The 13,685-nt window shown below is 47.8% G+C and overlaps 1 protein-coding gene across 1 annotated transcript in view; it reads right to left on the reverse strand.

The window, feature by feature from the left end:
- Positions 1–12,405, reverse strand: part of syt8 (synaptotagmin VIII) — a 43,680-nt gene extending 31,275 nt beyond the window's left edge. The window contains exon 1 of the mRNA XM_051923501.1: positions 12,204–12,405. The gene's annotated coding sequence lies outside the window, so the exon portion shown is untranslated. The remainder of the gene's footprint in view (positions 1–12,203) is intronic.
- Between the last annotated feature and the right edge of the window lie 1,280 nt (positions 12,406–13,685).

The raw sequence follows: 13,685 nt of genomic DNA on the forward strand, positions 1-13,685 counted from the left end.
GGAGGAGAAAAGGAAGGGCAGAGTGGGACATTCACTGGGGAAGAGGAGGGCAACTTGAAGTCATTTTGTTTTGCGCCCCTCCTAATGATGAGCCCACTGCTTTTATAGCACCTTGTATTGCAAGGACTCCACCGAAGGACACCACGTCTGTCCTGTTCTGTCCATCTGTGCTCACAGGAAGAACTCAGGAAGAAGGAGTTGGGTCCAAATGTGGGAATGCCACTCAGGAAGCAGAGGGGTCAGCGCCAGGCCTGTGAGTCCACAGAGGCAGAAAGGAATTGAAGAAGGAAGGAAGGAAGGAAGGAAGGAAGGAAGGAAGGAAGGAAGGAAGGAAGTGACCCCCTCTATGGGCATCGGGGCACTGCTTGGCACAGGCAGAGAAGGAGGGGGAGAGCTGAGCAGAGCCTGGCCATCAAGGAGCACTGAGGGATTGGGCACATGCCAATATGCCAAAGGGCACTCACTGTGCCGAAGTGGTCATCATTAAAATTATATAGCACCTTTCTTTAACACAATTAGCAGCAGCAAAATACGAGTGGAACACAAGTGGAAAAGTGCAAAGAAATGTGCCCAGTTGGATTACAATATTTTATATAGCACCTTTCATCTATCTATCTATCTATCTATCTATCTATCTATCTATCTATCTATCTATCTATCTATCTATCTATCTATCTATCTATCTATCTATTATATAGTGCCTTTTATCTATCTATCTATCTATCTATCTATCTATCTATCTATCTATCTATCTATCTATCTATCTATCTATCTATCTATCTATCTATCATATAGTGCCTTCTATCTATCTATCTATCTATCTATCTATCTATCTATCTATCTATCTATCTATCTATCTATCTATCTATCTATCTATCATATAGTGCCTTTTATCTATCTATTATATAGTGCCTTTTATCTATCTATCTATCTATCTATCTATCTATCTATCTATCTATCTATCTATCTATCTATCTATCTATCTATCTATCATATAGTGCCTTTTATCTATCTATTATATAGTGCCTTTTATCTATCTATCTATCTATCTATCTATCTATCTATCTATCTATCTATCTATCTATCTATCTATCTATCTATCTATCTATCTATCTATTGCCTTTGATGTACGTGTCTATTATTATATAGTGCCTTGAATCATTGTGTCTGTCTGTCTGTCAGTCTGTCACTCCTGGTCTCCTTCCTCCACTCGTTTTCTCAGCCTGCTCTCACATGACGGGGGTCCTCCTGGCTCCCCAGATTGATGTAAACACACAAACAAACCAAGTCTTCTTTCTAAAGAGCTGAACTCGATGAACAAAAGGCAGGAGGCCTGAGGCACACAAAGAGCAGTGGGCACATCAGCTGGCATTGCCACACAGGATGACCACGAGGAGCGGGACTACTGGTGGGTCGCTCCCTTCAGGCTTTGTCATTCATGACACACACACACACACACTCACTTTATATCTCGATGTCTTTCCATTTTCATTGTACAGGTTTATTTATTTACGAAGCGTCACCAGCACAACAATGCAGCTCAGCGTCTGACCTTCCATTGTGACTGAGAACCGGTTAGTCGAGGAGAGGGAGCCGACCCGCCATATCAGACGTCACTGGGCTGAGACAATTAGCGGGATTAGCAAGTCAGGTGTGTGACAGGGCAGGGCGAGCCACTGATGCCAGCAGCTGTCAGTGCCAGACCTCAGAGCCCACCAGTGAGCGGGCACACACACACACACACACACACACACACACATTATGTGGTAGGAAAAAAGTTTGATTGGATTTATTCACAAAGAACCATTTGAGTCATGAATACGTCAGGTGGATGATCAGCACAGAATGAGACTGAAATTGAATAACAATATAAATAAAATCCAAATGCAAACACAGGATGAGGACAAACACCCGAGTGGAGACACAGCAACAACAAACACAAGTGCAGGACCCAAACTCTTCTTCAGTTCAATGTCAGACCCCATAAAGGCGCTGCCTGTCTGTTCGTATTAAAGAAGAAAATCAAATGAAGAATCAGCTTTGACATCAGTAAGAACAGAGAGCCCACCTCAGAGCAGCCCTCCGAAACACCTGACCCCACAGCAGAACTGCCCACCTTTCTACTCGTCTGGCCACAATCAAGATGTCTGCCTCCCCTTTGGCTGGGTGTCACCAGCAGCCCCTCCTAATTTACACAGCAAATGAAGCCTTCAGGACCCCCAGGTCATTTCTTGTGTTTGTATCCAAAGTAAAGAGAAGTGCAACACAGGAAGGAAAAACTGAGGACCTCCAAAAGTGTGGGGGTGACATTCTGACCACCTGGCACTCCGTCATGAAACAGAGCCCACCCTCAGTCATTAGGCTGTATAGTGCCTGTCAGCTCCAGCCTGGTCACTCTCTGTGTGACAATCTCCATGTCGTCCCCTTGGCCAGATGCATCTGCTCTCGTTATTCCAGCCTCCTTTAACATGCAGGTGACGCTGACTGGACACTCTAGAATGGCAGACGTCAGTCTGTATGTGTGTGCCCTGTGATGGACTGGCATCTCACCTACATTGGGTCCCACCTGCGCCCAAAGCTTCACGTAATGGAAGGACAGACGGGCCTTTAACAGCAAATGAAAGTGACACAGAAAGATGTGCCTACTCAGTGGAACAGGCGTCGGTCTAAGGGGGGCCATCTGTTTTATAACGCCTTTCACATCAGCCTAACATAATTCATATTTTGGCCATTGCCTCCTTCATCCAAGGTGACTTACAATATTTGAGGTACAAATTGGTTCCATTTCTTTTACTTTTCCAATCAGAGCACATGGCAGGTGAAGTGACTTGCTCAGGGTGACACGGTGGAAGTAGCGTCATCTGAACCCGCCACCTCTGGGCTTGAAGTCCAAAGCCTTAACCATTAGGCCACATGCCACGTGTGCCTACTCCCTGTCTGTCTGTCTATTTATCATATAGAGACATGTTATATGGCGACTTGATTTATTCATCTATTTTATATAGTGCCTTCATGTCTATTATTATTTATTATTTTGGCTGACACCTTTACTGCAGGCGACTTACAACATTTGAGGTACCAAATGGAGCACATGGCAGGTGAAGTGACTTGCTCAGGGTGACACAGTGGCAGTAGCGTCATCTGAACCTGCCACCTCAGGAGGCCCAGCGGTGTCAGGTGGCCAAAGACGACGGCGATTCACCGAATTCGTTTGCCTCTAATCGACTAATCGATACTGGGCGGGGTTGTGTAGGACGGGGCGGGGTTTCGACTGTGATTGGGCCGTGAGGTGCCTGTCACATGTGACTGACAGGAACAACAGAAAGCGAGCGGGCGCTCCGCATGGCAGGTTTAACGCGACTTTTTAAAGCTCATAGCTGCAGGTTTCATTCTTGACTCTTTATTTTATATAGCGCCTTTCGGTGAACAGAAGGCGATTCAGACCGAACAGTAAATAAACAAAAGCCCTTAAACTTCACGTCGCCTGCCTGTTTTTTGGGGTGCGTGCTGTGACAGACGCCATTCATTCACGTTTATCCAAGGCGACTTACAGCGAATGGCAGCGTCGGGCACACGCGCGACACGCACTGCGATTACTTTTTAAAGTCACGTAACGCACCGCTCGTTTTATTGAAGTTGAAATACCTGCTTGTTACTAAAAAATAAAAAATGCCTTACTATCGAAGCTTATTTCTGACACTTAAAAAACAAATAAATGCCTGCGTTATTGCGCACAAGTGTTACGTTCATTCAGTGAGGAAGAGGCGTGCAGTCAGGTGACACGAGCTGAGCAGGCGCTATATTCCTAATATCCATATACTGTACACTGAATCGTGCACCACGTGCCGAAGAAGAAGAAGAAGAAATCACGTTTATGTAGCGCTTGACGTGGAGAGCAGGAAGCCCCCAAAGTGCAGCGTCCACCTGGATGATGTAACGGCAGCCATACTGCGTCCACCACACATTATGTCGCGAGCGCTGACCACGCGTATTCCGACAGGTGACGCCCACTTGACCACAAATCAGCTTTTCTCCAACTTTCTACGACGCCCCGCTGTGCTCCCTAAGGTGGACACTCATTGGCTGACGCACATGTCAATCATCGTCAATTCAACGCCAGTTAGCTGTGAGGCGGTGAAGAGGTGACAGAGACGGGGGGCCAATTTAAGGACAGGGGATGATTGGGGGCCAGAATGAGTGGACAATTCCAAGTGTTACTAAAGTGCTGTCGATAAGCTAAAGCTGTGTGCCACCTGGGGGGCTCAGGGTCCGTGGTGTATGAAGGACACCTTTGTGTTTCTGGTCAGTGTTTCTTTGGTCCCCTAACTGGAGTGCAGGCAGGTGTTGTGACCTCCTCCTGGTCACACAGGGTCAGTAGTGGGATTTGAACCCACCACCTCAGAGTTTGAGATCCTCAACCACTTTACCCCCCACACCACAGTCCACATTACCGTGTAATAAATAAAGAGGTGAACTGAACTGGCATGTCCCTCGGGGCGGTGACCTGTGTGACAGCCCGAGGCTGCACTGCTGCAGTTCCCCATCTGTCACGGCGAGGGTTTGTACCGCTGCAATGCAAATGACAAATGCAAATCCTGACTGGGCGGCTCTTTGAAGTGCCGCTCTGCCTGTGGACTCGGAGCTGGGGTGGCAGTCAAAGGTGGAGCCCGATGGCCCAGGGACGCGCCAGAGACGTCACACAAACATACAGGCTGCCACCGAGTCTAACTACCAAGGGCTTCCTGTCCTGACTGAATATCACTGTCATTGTTTGACGATGACATGAAGCTATGGCAGGGGACCCACACGTACCACCCTGACATGGCTTGTGGCATCACACCAGTGTGGACAGGGAGCCCGAGGAGGACAGCAGGGCAGCATGGGAGTGACACGAGTGACTCTTTACTTTTGTGTGTCAACTGAAGGGATCGACTGAACCCAAATGTGACATCAGAGGACCCATCTAATGCCATTCACGTTGTGTCCTGAGGTAGCAGAAGGGAAGAAAACAGCTGGGCACAAGGTGCCAGTCCATGGCATTGGCCCACTTATGTCAAAGGGGGCAGTCCGGAGTCGCCAAATGCACAAATGTCTGGAGATGTGAGCAGCACGTGTTGTCACGTGTGGGACAGGGGACAGCTGAAGGGATCTAGTGACTGGAATTCTACCACCACTCCAACAGTTGGTGCAGGGTCTCAATGCCTTTTCTCGTCCTCCCTTTGCAGACCGGATGACTGACGGCTGGCACACCTCTGACATCACTTCCGGTGTCTGTCCACTTGGACCCGCCTCTTCCTGCCGGGAGGATTCCAACCCGGAAACTGTGCCATCTTTGTTAGTTCTGATCTGAACTCGCATCTGTAAAGACGTCTCCTCAGCTTATGGGCTGCTTTTGTTTTTGGTGCCAACGGGGTCACCAGGCTGGGACCCCAACTCTTTATTGTTTTACTGTTCTTATCTTATAGTGGACATCGATGGGGTCAAATGAGCGCTAACTGCTGAGCCAAACTAACCCAGAAATGAACAAACTGAATCACAAATGAAATTAACGTAAATAATTTAAGAAAAATAATTAAATTAATAAAAAGAACGAATCTCAGCATGCTGAGTTAATAAACATAAAGATGAGACATGAAGACCTGGCGACAAGGTGCTCAGCGTTGAAGGAAACACAGGAGGAGGAGGAGGAGGAGGAAGGCACAGACCAGCAGTTATGTATGCCAGGTGGATGGGACCGCATTGTCACACTTCAGGATCACCACCTGTACCCGCAATGGTGCCACTCATGTGCACCTCCCACCCCCCGTAGCCCAACTGGCGAGAATGATGAGTACCCAGTGGGCCTCATGTCGCATGAATATCACGCCCCCCCGACACCATTTGATTGCTAGTTGTCCTGGGGGTGTCCTCGTGTCACCCCGAGTGGCTCACGTCACCTGCGCTTTATGAAATCCCTAATCTCCACTGACCCCAAGTGAGCCTTATAAGCCAGCTGTCAGATGTCCTGGGGTGGGCTTCATTCTGAAAGGCGTTATATAACAAAGCTTTGAGTCACTTCAGCTGGTGGGCACATCACAGAAATGACAAGACAACCCCCAAACCAGCCGGGCCCCCCTTTGTAGTGCCTTCCTGGGACATCCCAAGGTGCTTTGCAGATTGCCTAGGGACTGAGCCTGGGCACGCAAAGTCACTCACAAGCAAGTCTGAAGTGCCACCTCAAAAGATGCCCCCTGGGGTTAAAGTCCAGTGCCTGAGTCACTTGGCGTCACACAGAGGTGCCAGGCGCTATATGGAGTCCCAAGGACTGGCCCTCATTGTTGGTAGGCTGCTCTGTACTCGTCGTATCTTCAGTTTCCTCAGCTCTGTGCCATGTTGCTGATTTAAAACTGGTTTGGCAGCTGAGTGTGCGCCATCTCCATGCCATCTCCTCCGTGTTGCCTCCAGGAAGTGACGCAGAATTTTCCGAGACGTTTGGCTCCACCCTCCTGCTGCTCTTCTCCGTCGTATTGATGTTCTCTTCCACTGTTTTCTTTTTTCCTTTTCTGTTTCTTTTCTTCCGTTTCAGTTTCCTCTTCTCTTTTATTTTGTTCCACTGATCCCTTAAAATTCCTTCACCCTTCGTTAGATTTCTGATTATCGAAGCACTTATGTCAGCAGTCCTTCCTGTCACTTTCTTCTTTCATTTGTCTCCAAATGACTTCAGCTCTCCGTGTTGCCCTTAAGGACTTGCTGAGGTCAGCTCAACTTTAATTGGCACAACCCACTTGGCATGGCTGGCACTGCCACAGCATCAGAAAGCAAAGACAAATGCCAAAGAAGCCAACAACTGGTTTACTTAAGAAATGATACAAGGGAGGGATGAGCAAAGGGAGAGATCAGCACACAGCTAGACAGAAGTTAAGTAATTGAGGCCAATAGCCTGGGAGGCTGGCCAACCTGCCCGACTCACCTGGCATCACATCTGTCTCTGTGATCCTTGCCCCCCACTCCTCTAGGTTCATCCTCGGTCGGCTATGTGCCCTGCAAAGCTCTCAAAGAAACTAAGAAATCTGGCCCAGGTGCCATTGTGCCAGTCAAGCACTGAGTTGCCACTGAAGGACATCCTACTGCCCACCATCATTCTGTCTCTCTTGCAGCTGTGCCCAAGCTAAGGCACCAGACTGATGACAGCCTTGGAGTTTATGGCCACGACGGACACATCGCCGGACCTTCTCGTTTGACTTGACTTTATTTTGCTATGGACTTTGAAGTGGCAACATGGATCTGGCGGCGTGGTCAGAAGGGGCGGGGCACGGGAGAGGGGTGATGTCAGCATGGGCGGAGCCTGAGAGAGAGCCAGATAAAGGTATATATAGATAAATATGCGGTATATGTGTGCAGTATATGTACACGTGACCCCCAAAAGGCAGGCTTGGGAGTGACAAGAGAAGACGAGAGGCGAGGAAATGTGACATGTCAAGAGCCGTCGGTGTCAAAATAATGTCGCCGGACTTGTTCAGATTGATATGAAGTCTCAGCAGAGTTTCGGTTCAACGCGTGCTTCGAATGCCAAACGTTCTTGAGGGGGTCACATCGTCAACATACTCCAAAAAAAATAAAGCCAAATAAAATAAATGACAGCTTTAAGAAGCACAGCGGCGATTTCCCAACTGTTTGCTTCTTCTCGGTCGTCACCCACCTTCGAGTGGTGGTCGTTCATACCGTCCGCGCCCACTTGCGTTGCAAGACCCTTCAGTCAAAATCCCCGCATCAGTCAGTCAGTCAGTCAGTCAGTCCCCCACACCCCCTTTTAGTGATTTATAGCCAGTTTAATAAAGGCAGGGAGCATGCGTTGATAGCACGTGGCCTCACCCACCCACCGGATTGGCACCCGAGTGACACCCTAGCGCCACACCGGAACACTGGGAGGTTTTTGTTTTTTTTTAACGGTGGCTGGAGTGCCAGTTCTGCCGCCAACCCCCGAGTTTTCCCTGCAAGCTGGAGGACCCCCCCTTGCAGGGCTGGGTGCATACGCGGAGTGACGGAGCAGTAGTTAAGGCTTCAGGGCTTTGCTCGGGTGTCACTGGCGGTGTTTACGGGGTTTGATTGCCGCCACAAAAAAAAAAAAAGCGGAGCACTGATCAAGTGCAAAGAACGGACTTGTCACCGAAAATGATGTCGCCGAGCTAATTAACGAAACAGCTCAGGCTACAGTTGTGCCAACATATTTTAAATGACTACGAGTCAGTGCCAACCGCCGCGTGCAGAAAGCCATTCAGTAAAAGGGCGCCACGTGTTTGCACCTCGCTATATGTGGAGGATGGCATTATTTACTATTTGGCCGAAGGTTCCTTTACCCAAGGCGACATACGACATCTGAGATATAATTGGTGACATTATTTTTACACTATGGGTCGCAGGCAGGTGAAGTGACTCGCTCAGGGTCACACTGTGTCAGGACTTGAACCATAGCTGCACGGGCTGAAGTCCAAAGCCTTGTCCGCTGATCAGAGATGATGGACACCTTTGTATCCTTCGAAACAGGTTTGAATATCCGAGCGACCGCGCTAATCAAAAACTCCGTGAATGTTTTTGGGAATTTGAATTAACTTACGGGCGGCACGGTGGCGCAGTGGGTAGCGCTGCTGACTCGCAGTTGGGAGACCTGGGGACCTGGGTTCGCTTCCCGGGTCCTTCCTGCGTGGAGTTTGCATGTTCTCCCCGTGTCTGCGTGGGTTTCCTCCCACAGTCCAAAGACATGCAGGTTTGGTGGATTGGCGATTCTAAATTGGCTTGGTGTGTGGGTGTGTTTGTGTGGTTCCTGACTTGTGCACTGTGTTGGCTGGGATTGGCTCCAGCAGACCCCCGTGACCCTGTGTTCGGATTCAGCGGGTTGGAAAATGGATGGATGGATGAATTAAAGACTGAAGAACAGTCGTAGACTACTAAGCACTGTTGTAAGTCGCTCTGGATAAGAGCGTCTGCTAAATGATGTAAATGTAAATTAACTTACTGCATCGAAATCTGTCATGGGTCAAAGTCGAAGGACAGACAGGCTGACGGGGTATGCTTGCGTGCGCGTGCTCGTGTTTGTGCGCTCTCGTGTGCGCGCGCGTGTGAGTTCACCCTGCGCTCTTACAAACTCCTGGTTCCGTTTCGGGGACATTATTGGCTGTGTGGTTCCTCATTGCACCGTTTCATTCCGTGAAGGCGTCTTTGCTTGTAAAGTTGGATCTTTGGGCTTTGACAAATTTGTCATGTTTAGTAAGTGGCCTGGCAGGACACTAACAGACCCACAATAAACCCGAACCGAGCCTGAGTGTGTGACACTGATTGTACGCAGCGAGACTCCTCTGTTATTTCGCAGTTCTGTTCTCATCTATTTATGGAGCCTGCTAGAGATCTAAATAAATAAAGGGGTTCTTTCTGTGGTGGGGACTTTTGTGAACTAAAAGCGCTTCCTTACTGGCATTGCCATGAAGAACCTCTTTGGTCCCCTTCATTATAAATGTAATGAATTATTATTATTATTATTATTATTATTATTATTATTATTATTATTTGTAGGCGTATGCGATGGAATGCGCCCTCTCCAGGTGTTGCTCCTGCCTTGCACCCGATGCTTGCTGGTGGGGCTCCAGATGGATGGATGGATGGAAAGCGCGCCCTAAACGCTGGGCTCCGATGTGCACAGACAGCTTCACGTTTAAACTGAGTAAGTCAAGGCGGTGACTATGTCGACATATTATATTCTTTACAAGGCGCGACATTTTAGAAAAGCAAAATTAACTTTTTGTTATGAACTCCATTTACTGCTTAACCCCAGTGATGTGTGGCGCGGTGGTTAAGGCTTTGGACTTCAAAATCTGTGGCTGTGAGTTCAACTCCTGCCTATACTGACACTGTGGGACCCTAAACAAGTCACGTCCTGCGCTTGTGCCCCACAGGGAAAACAAAAGAAATGTCACCAATTGTATCTCGAATGTTGTGATACGCCCGCAGATAAAGGTGTCAGTCAAGTAATAAGAAACGCTCTGGGAGTTGCAATTGCAAATGCCGATTGTTGTACTCAAAGGTTTCTAATCCTGTGACGCTAATTGACGACTTTTTCCTAGAATTGTCCAAACGGCAGCCCTGAATGTTCTCTTCGTGCTTAGCTGAGCTCTGAATGAAAGTCAGAAAACAGAGAAGAGGAATACAGTAATAAAAAAGACAAATCGGGGGCGGGGCGACAACGTCAGTCCCAAACCGCCCAGACCCCTGGCCAATCACGCACGTGCTTGGGGTGAGTGGGCGGGGCAGCGGCAGGTGGTTGTTTTGCCGACTTTCATCGATGACCTGGAAATGTGGAGGGGATGAAATGTTACGTCGGTTGGGGGGTACATTGACATGAGAAAAAGAAAGGCCGCTTCATCTTAAAAGTTACCCCCATGTTACATTTTGTCCACCTATGAAATTATTTTTCCACTCTTTCCACTGGGATCCCCCTGACCTGGCCACCATGCCCATCAGTCAGATTTAAACTTTTTTTCTAGAATTTTGTACTTTCTGTGTCTTTATTCTCGTTTACTGTCTTTTTCTAAATCAACGCCTTGTATATCCTGTATTTGTCTTTATTTGATGTTTTATGCAAATATTAGTGTTGTATGTGCCCTGTTGCTCATTCTGAATTTCTGTGAAGCGTTTTGAGCTTCGGAAGGGCGCTGTACTAATAAACGTGTAATAATAATAATAATTATTATTATAATAATCATTATAATAATAATAATTTATTATTATTATTGTTCGTATTATTAGTATTATTATTATAGTATACTGATGTCAAAACCCTTGGACGCTGTGGTGGGTTGGCACCCTGCCCGGGATTGGTTCCTGCCTTGTGCCCTGTGTTGGCTGGGATTGGCTCCAGCAGACCCCCGTGACCCTGTGTTCGGATTCAGCGGGTTGGAAAATGGATGGATGGTTGGATGTCGTGTTCTTCCCGTATTTTCTTACAGGTGCCACGTTCAGGTTTGTCAGAAGTTCGTGAAATACAGTAGAAAGACTGCAAACATTCATGCGCTTAGGACCCCCGTTAGGAGGACTGGCACCGGGTGTCTGTGCCCTCCTATAATAAAGTGGACAGCGTGCCCCAGTCAGACGCAGCGGCCTTACTGTAACTCAGTTATCACCATTAACATGAAGACCCCTACGACATAAAGTCTGAAGACCCCATCACATGCTTGTCTGGAAAGTGTCGCGCCGTGTAGCCCGCTGGCTGCGATCCCGTTTGTGGTTTGCGAATCTTTAGGCGTCCATTGAGCCCTCAGTGGCCATCACAAGGCGCTTGATGGAGTCGACGTGACTCAGTTAACCGCGAGCAGCAGACACCTGAAGTGCAGGCGGACTTTGACAGTTGCCGGGCCTCTGGTTCTGTCGCCTTCTTGGTCCTCCTTGTCATGAGTGGCGTATTTTATGTAATGTCCGATCACGCACGAGTTTTGAACGCGCTGTGATATAACGACATTCGTTTGGGGGGTTAACTGTCCTGTAAAGTGTAGATTATAAAGAATTCTGTTTATGTGTGGCTTTCGGGGGTCTCCCTTGGAGGTTATACGTCTAACATGTCCACTTCAGAGCGAGAGGCGCCGTTACGTAACCATTCACTGCATGGTGCCCACTTCAAACCCCGACCCACTGACACGTTTATAGCGACCACTTGAGCCAGAATCCCCGTGCGCGTTGGCTGTCGCCTCCCTCAGCTCAGGGTCACTGGTCGTGTCGTTGTTTTTCGGCAGGTGTTTCCCTCTCGGAATGGCTCCTCAGTGTTTTCCCTGCCATTTCCGTCTCACCCTTTCTCCAGTTTCATGACTGTCACCTTTAAAGCTGGCGGGTCACCCACGAGGAGCTCAAGCTGGCATCGTCAGTCTCGGGACAGAAGTGTCCGGCAGGGGTGGTGAAAGAGAGCCGGACCCCCGCGCGTGTGTGTGTGTGTGTGGCATCAGAGGTGTGAAGTGATTTGAGAGCTTCGGATTATGGGATGGCGTTTGGCACGAGAAGGGAAATCACAAATAAAACAAACGCCGCGCCAGATCTGAGCCTGTGAGCAAACAAAAGAAAGCCGCGGCGCGAGTGACCACAGACCACAAAGTCAGGACAGCAAACAGACCGCCGGCTCGGAGGGCGCGAAGGCCACCCGACAGACCCGCCACCCCGACCCCAGCGACCCGCTCCCTCCATCCTACCTGCACCTGCGGCGTCCAAAGCGTCCACCTCCCGGAGAATCCCTAGGAGCGGCGGGCCGCTGTCCTCATCCCCCGCACGCGGCACGCGCTTCTTTTCTGATTTTCTTTCTTGTTTTCGAATTTTCTTTTGAGTGAGAGACGAGAGAATCAGCGAGCAGCCCGACAGGATTTTCAGCTTCAATGACTGAGATACCTGACACTCGCCGCGGCCCTCCTCTGCCACACCTCACCTGCCGCTTTACTGGGCTGAGGAACACCCTCTGGAATGCGGCTTGGAATTCATCCGAGCAAATCCGGCTGGACGACAACGCGGCGGTGGCGGCGGCGGGACTCTCTGGGGCTTCGCTTTCTGTTGATTTACCCCACCCGGCCACCCGACTGGCTGTGACACCTTCATGCCGAGGGCTGGGAACAGAAAGGGGCTTCATTTCGGGAAGAATTATACAGAGCGTTATATAGCGCCTTTCATCCCCTATACGCCCTAAAGGAAAGCGCACATCACTCAGAGCGCCCGAGGCGGGACGTCCTTATGTCATTTTGAACAGAATGTCATCCGTTCGGGTCCTTGTTGTTTGTTTGTGTCACTTTCTGTCTGACCTCCCAGGGTCGCCTCGTGCACTCGAAGGGCGGGGCCACCTGACTCTCTCACCTGCTTTACATACGGGACTCTTCGGCATCCCCTTGGGGTAGAGGAAGTCTATCTTCAATATTGTGCCTATCTATCTATCTATCTATCTATCTATCTATCTATCTATCTATCTATCTATCTATCTATCTATCTATCTATCTATTATATAGTGCCTTTCACTCTATCTATCTATCTATCTATCTATCTATCTATCTATCTATCTATCTATCTATCTATCTATCTATTATATAGTGCCTTTCACTCTATCTATCTATCTATCTATCTATCTATCTATCTATCTATCTATCTATCTATCTATCTATCTATTATATAGTGCCTTTCACATCTATCTATCTATCTATCTATCTATCTATCTATCTATCTATCTATCTATCTATCTATCTATCTATCTATCTATCTATTATATAGTGCCTTTCACTCTATCTATCTATCTATCTATCTATCTATCTATCTATCTATCTATCTATCTATCTATCTATCTATCTATTATATAGTGCCTTTCACTCTATCTATCTATCTATCTATCTATCTATCTATCTATCTATCTATCTATCTATCTATCTATAGTGCCTTTCACATCTATCTATCTATCTATCTATCTATCTATCTATCTATCTATCTATCTATCTATCTATTATATAGTGCCTTTCACTCTATCTATCTATCTATCTATCTATCTATCTATCTATTATATAGTGCCTTTCACTCTATCTATCTATCTATCTATCTATCTATCTATCTATCTATCTATCTATCTATCTATCTATCTATCTATCTATTATATAGTGCCTTTCACTCTATCTATCTATCTATCTATCTATCTATCTATCTAT

Source organism: Erpetoichthys calabaricus, chromosome 2, assembly GCF_900747795.2.
Source record: "Erpetoichthys calabaricus chromosome 2, fErpCal1.3, whole genome shotgun sequence".
Taxonomy (NCBI): Eukaryota; Metazoa; Chordata; class Cladistia; order Polypteriformes; family Polypteridae; genus Erpetoichthys; species Erpetoichthys calabaricus.